The sequence below is a fragment of the Dipodomys spectabilis genome, unplaced genomic scaffold (assembly GCF_019054845.1).
Source record: "Dipodomys spectabilis isolate Male_0828 unplaced genomic scaffold, ASM1905484v1 ptg000227l, whole genome shotgun sequence".
Lineage (NCBI taxonomy): Eukaryota > Metazoa > Chordata > Mammalia > Rodentia > Heteromyidae > Dipodomys > Dipodomys spectabilis.
Genome location: NW_024870904.1, coordinates 6,314,923 through 6,320,941, shown reverse-complemented (window position 1 = coordinate 6,320,941; position 6,019 = coordinate 6,314,923). Strand labels below are relative to the sequence as shown.

The 6,019-nt window shown below is 44.5% G+C and overlaps 1 pseudogene; it reads left to right on the top strand.

Annotated features, from left to right (window-relative positions):
- The first annotated feature begins 335 nt into the window (after positions 1-335).
- On the top strand, positions 336-1,415 carry LOC122123354 (annotated as a pseudogene).
- Positions 1,416-6,019: the final 4,604 nt, after the last annotated feature.

Here is a 6,019-nt window from a genome sequence, read left to right as displayed (position 1 = left end):
GCAAGCAGGAAAAGAACTTCAAACACAGGCTCCAGAACAGGCTGAGGTGACCAAGACTTCTAGGGCAAACCTCACAGCCAGCAAGAAAGGACAAAGCTCCCAGGAACAGAGGCAGTGGCGAAGGCTCAGGCTGGTGGATTCAGCCTCTTCTCAGTGGCAGTTTTAAGCAACAGAACAAGGGTCCATCTGACCCACATTGGTTGCTTACTCCCTTCGGGAGACATTAACCTGTACCTGTAATCATGGCAGCTTCATTTGCAGGTTTCTTCACGGAAAACAAAGGGGCATCAAGGTGGCCGGCCCAGGACAAGTCTGCCGGACTGATTGGAAAAGTCATGAGAGTGCCCTTTTGTGGAGACTGGGACTTGGTGAAAACCCTGGGGAAAGGTACCTATGGAAAAGTTCAGCTTGTTGTGAATAGAGCAACTAAACAGGCAGTTGCAGTGAAGATTGTAGACATGAAGCGGGCCAGGAACTCTCCGGAAAATATGAAGAAAGAAATCTGCATTAATCAAATGTTAAACCATGAGAATGTTTTGAAATTCTATGGTCACAGGAGAGAAGGCAATATGCGATATCTATTCTTGGAATACTGTAGTGGTGGAGATCTTTTTGATAGAATACAGCCAGATATAGGCATGCCTGAAGAAGATGCTCAGAGGTTCTTCCATCAACTCATGGCAGGGGTGTTTTATCTGCATGGTATTGGAATAGCTCATAGAGATATTAAGCCAGAGAATCTCCTCTTGGACAAAAGGGATAACCTCAAAATCTGTGACTTTGGCTTGGCCACAGTATTTCGCCATAAGAATTGTGAGCGTTTCTTGACAAACATGTGTGGTACTTTACCTTATGTGGCTCCAGAACTTCTGAAGAGAGAAGAATGTCATGCAGAACCAGCTGATGTTTGGTCCTGTGGCATAGTTCTTACTGAAATGTTGGCTGGAGATTTACCATGGGAAGAGCCCAGTGACAGTTGTCCACAATATTGTGATTGGAAAGAAAAAAGAACGTACCTCATGCCCTGGAAAAAAATTGATTCTGCTCCTCTGGCTCTGATTCAGAAAATCCTAGTGGAGAATCCAACAGCGAGAATTACCATCCAGGAAATCCTAAAGGATAGATGGTACAACAAGTCATTTATGAAAGGGGCAGCGGGATTGTCAGGATAGGGAAAATAGGAGAAAGGTGAGGGAAGGTGTAACGAGTTGGCCAAAATATACTTAATGAATTACTTGAGTAAACTAACCCCTCTCTACATGACCTGGACAATGAAAAAGAGAGAGAGAAAAACAAGAAGTAAAGGGGCAAAGAGGCCCTGAGTCAATGCAGGTGGTGTCCCAGGAACACCTGGTGGATTTTCCAAGCACAATCATTTGAATTTGGACTTTCCCCAGCATCTGTGGATGAACTAATCAGCCTGTAACCAACCCTGCACTAGAGATCACACACTGATCTTCAGCACTCTTCTCCAATCATTACCCTCTTCCCTTTTCAAGGGGAAGCATTTCTTTGATTGTAATATCCATGAAAGGAGGTGGTTAAAAATCTCAAATAAATCAGGCATCGATCCTTCATACCTGCAATTCTGCTACTCAGGAGGCTGAACTGACCAGGTCAGAAGCCAGGAGTACTGCCCGAAAAGAGGAGGTCACTGGCAGTGCAAAAGAGGCAGAAGACAGTTTTTTGACAAATGGCACATTCATCATACTACAGGAATTCTCTATAATCTCCAAGGCCAAAGTATCATAGAAAGAAATTACCAATATCTTATGGAGCAATTATGACAACAAAATGGGGAGTTAGCCCCCATATACAGTTACAGATAGCTTTGTTTACCGTTAACGTTTTAAATTATTCAAAAGGGGCCACTGAATCCAGATTTCAGAAGCACTGGGGACAACTAAACTCTAAGTCCCAAGTGAAAGTCAGGTGGAAGGACCCCCTGACACAACAATGGAGAGGACCTGACCCCCTAGTTACCGTGGGCAGGGGATTTGGATGCGTTTTTCCCATGGGGGAGACAGCCCCCATTTGGATCCCTGCCAGGAAACTTAAGTTTTTACCCATTTCCTCTATACAGCAGGATGCCCAAGGATAAACTAACCATCCCCAAGGGCAACCCTCCTTTGAGAAGCTCTTGTGTTCTTTGACAATTGCAGATGGTGATAATCCAGCGGATGGCTATCCTGACCCTCCCAGTCCTGGCAATGGCTTTGGAATTCACATCAACCTCAATGGGTGACCTGGGCAGTGATCAGCACTGACAATGCAGAAATTATCAATAGCACCACGAGAGAAGCTCTCCCTTTGACGTGGTGCCCTGACTTCATTTTGATCACCACCCTTTGTCATTATTTATGGATTGTTTAATATTTCTGTAGGAGCTAATTAGTTTAATTTTACCGGCTCTAATTGTTCTTTTACCTATTGCTTGTACAACCACCTTTTGTTTAGCTTTGTGTAAATATGTCTAAAACCTGCTCTAGAGGGGCTGGGAAGGTGGCTCAGTGGTAGAGCGCTTGCCTCGCACACATGAGGCCCTGGGTTCGATTCCTCAGAACCACATAAACAGGAAAAAAAGCCGGAAATGGTGCTGTGGCTCAAGTGGTAGAGCACTAGCCTTGAGCTTAAGAGCTGAGGGACAGTGCCCAGGCCCAAAGCTCAGGCTTTGCGACCAAACCCCCACCCCACCAAAAAATAATAATCCTACTCTACAACAATCCCCACCTCTGGACTCTAAAGTGGCAAAGACTGCTATCCCTATCCCATCCCTGACTCTTTGCCTGAAAATGCTTTTGCTGATGCTTTTTCTATGCCTTCCTTGCATTATACGTGCCCTGCAAAACTCTTATGAGTTTAGCCAGCCAGTTACCTAAGATCAAGCTCCAAGTGAGTAAATTTTCCCCGAGAGGAACCGCAGCCAGAGACGGGTAAGAAGGGGTGCCAGTCTGACCAACCTAAGACAGGGCCTTCAGCTTCGCTCTGAAGAAGTTCCCGATGACGGGTAAGGCAGACAAGGTGATCCACCCAACCTAAGACAGGCGGGTTCGCTTCTTGAAACAGAGACGGGGTGTTGGGAGCTTACAGGAAATTTTAAAGGTCATCTTGACTTCTGGGCTTGCTTGAAGGCACATACAAGGAACTGGCTTTCTTGAAAGACACCAGGTACCCGGGATTGCTTTGCTATGTCTGCGCTCTGTTTTAAATTTTCCTTGTTTTTCTGGACTATAGTAGAACAGCCTGAGTGTGGGAGCCCATGAGGATACCCCATGCCACATGTGTGGAACTCCCAATACCCAGGCTACTCGCATATTCTGAAGAGGACAAGATAGTGAGCTTTATATATGGCCAGGTATTAATAGACCTGCTTTGGACATTTCTAACTCTGGTGGTTTTAATGTTTTTTACTGTGCTAGATGGGGATGTGAGGTAACTGGCACGGGCTCTTATGCACAAGGGCCCTCCCTATTCTTGTCTGACGAATCTCGCCTCAAAACCCCTGCATGCCCATTGCTATTCCTACCAATGTAATCCTGTTAAAATAACCTTTACAGAGGAGGGGGAAAAGGATAACTAAGTGGGAGGTGGATCTGCCATTAAAACAAAAAGGGGGAATCTGTGGGGAACACTTAGGACATTGCCTCCAGAACCCCTTTGTGTACTCATCTCTGCTTTACCTACCTCTCACAACCTTTGATTACTGTAACTAACTGCTGCCCATTTGTTGATAAGGATTCGTTATTCCTCCATAGTGACTTAAAGTTAAATTCTCATTGTCTGTGCTCCCATAAAACTGCCTAAGATTAACACTCTGCCTGCTGACTGTAAGATTTACTCCTTATCTCTGTATGCTCTATATAAGCATGTGATGTTCCAATAAACCTTGTCTATCTTGGCATGTTGTAGTCCACCTTTTGCCTCCCTGACACAGTCTGACTATGTGAACAGCAACAATGGAGTGTGGTCATCATCTGATGGTCTGCTCTGTAGTTTCACACTATTCAAACATTAGCTCCTTGTAGCTCTGAGCAATACACCATTACTTTTGTAACACCGGCAGTTATTTATTTTACAATGCGTTATAAATATATTCTCCAAGAACCACTGGAGTCACGATGATAGACATAAAAATGAATTAGCAGCAAAGCAAAATTTACTTGCACACACAAGCATGCACTACCAGCCAAAAATCTGGCAAGCAAGCACACAGACCAAGTAGTCGGCCCCATTATTTATTGCTAATACAGCAACAGGCCCTGCCTCTCTGCTCAGATTGGTTGTGCTCAGGGTTACAATCTAATCTGCTCGTGATTGGCTCATTTGAATAGGATAAAATGTATTTACAGAAGGTGATTTTGAGGTAAGATTTACAGTCATTAAGTAATCTCAACAGATGCCCACACCCTCTACTAGTTCTGGACTAGTCCAGGGTGTGTCATAATCCCATCTGGAAAAACCTGTTTAAGAGAAATTTTACTTCAGACAAATCCTTTATCCCTAAGCACTTCCTCTTTTCCTTAAGAAGCAAGCCTCCAGGCCAAATCAGGAACTATTAAGCAATATGCTGAGAGAAAAGGCAATTTTTCTCACACAAGAATATATGTCTAAAAGACGTTTTGTAGCATTTCTACATGTTTCATTATATTCACCTTCCAAGTCAGGAAAGCAAGGGCATTGCCTATAGTCCTAATTTTTCACCTGAGAATGATGTGTCAGTAGAAAAGTACTAACCTATGGGGGCTCCAGTGGCTCACACATGTAATCTTAGCTACTCAGGAGGCTGAGATCTGAGGTTCCCATTTCAAAGCCAGCTTGGGCAGAAAAGTCCACAAGACTTTTTTTTTTTTGAGGGGGGGTTACGGTCACGGGCACTTAACTCTAGGCCTGAGTGCTGTCCCTCAGCTCTTCAGCTCAAGTCTAGCACTCTACCACTTGAGCCAAAGCGCTACTTCCAGCTTTTTTTTCTTTTTTGTTTATGTGGTGCTGAGGAATTGAACCCAGGGCCTCATGCATGCAAGGCAAGCGCTCTACCACTGAGCCACCTTCCCAGCCCCGCCACAAGACTCTTATAGCCAATAAACTACTGGAAAACTAGAAGTGGTGCTGTGGCTCAAGTGGTAGAGAGCTCACCTTGAGCTGAACAGCACAGGGACAGAGCACAGGCCCAGAGTTCAAGTCCCATGACTGAAAAAAAAACAGTACTACCATAATGTGTGTATATTATACATACATGAATTTTATGTTAAAAAGAGGTGTGCTTTTCATACATGTCTTAAGATAGAAAAAGTTTTCTCTGTAGTTGGATGTTTTCATCGTATGTGTTTTTGTAACAAAATTTTCAAATATAGCCGCCAAAATTAGTTGTAGTGTTCCCAGTATTAATAGATCAAGAATCACCATCATTAACATTTCTTGTTGAATTCATCCGGCTCCATCCTCCACTTTGGAAACCCCTTCAAACCACTATTCTGAAAACAAAACTAAGAACATGCCTTCTTTTGTCCATGTACAGAAGCCTTTAAGAACAAGCAGCCTGAACTAGAATCTTCATCCAGAAATAGGCTCCATGCTAAGTGTGAGGTATATTATTAAATAGGTAGGTTTCATTAGGTAGCCAATGAAGAGATCACCACACGGTATTAGGCAAGAAAAATAGTTGATTTACCAAAATGCTGCCCTGCTGAGCATGGTGGAAAGGCATGGCCAAAAGGGGTGAGCCACCTCCAGGCCAGGACTTATTGAGGCCAGGACAGGAAGGCGTGTGGCCACACTGGATCTGGATGTGACTTCATGGCCTGGGACCCTTCCCTGGTATGACAAGAGACATGAAAGAGGCTGGCCAGGGTGTGACCTTGGAGGGGGAGGTGACTGCTTCCAGGTGTGCCAGTTACCTAGGTAAGAGATACTGGGCAGAAACTTAGCCAAGAGGTAGGGTGGTGACTCCACAGGGCCTGCATGACTCTGGGCACATCTTAAGCTAAGGTGGGTGAAGGCAAAGTCGCATCCCATACAGTCT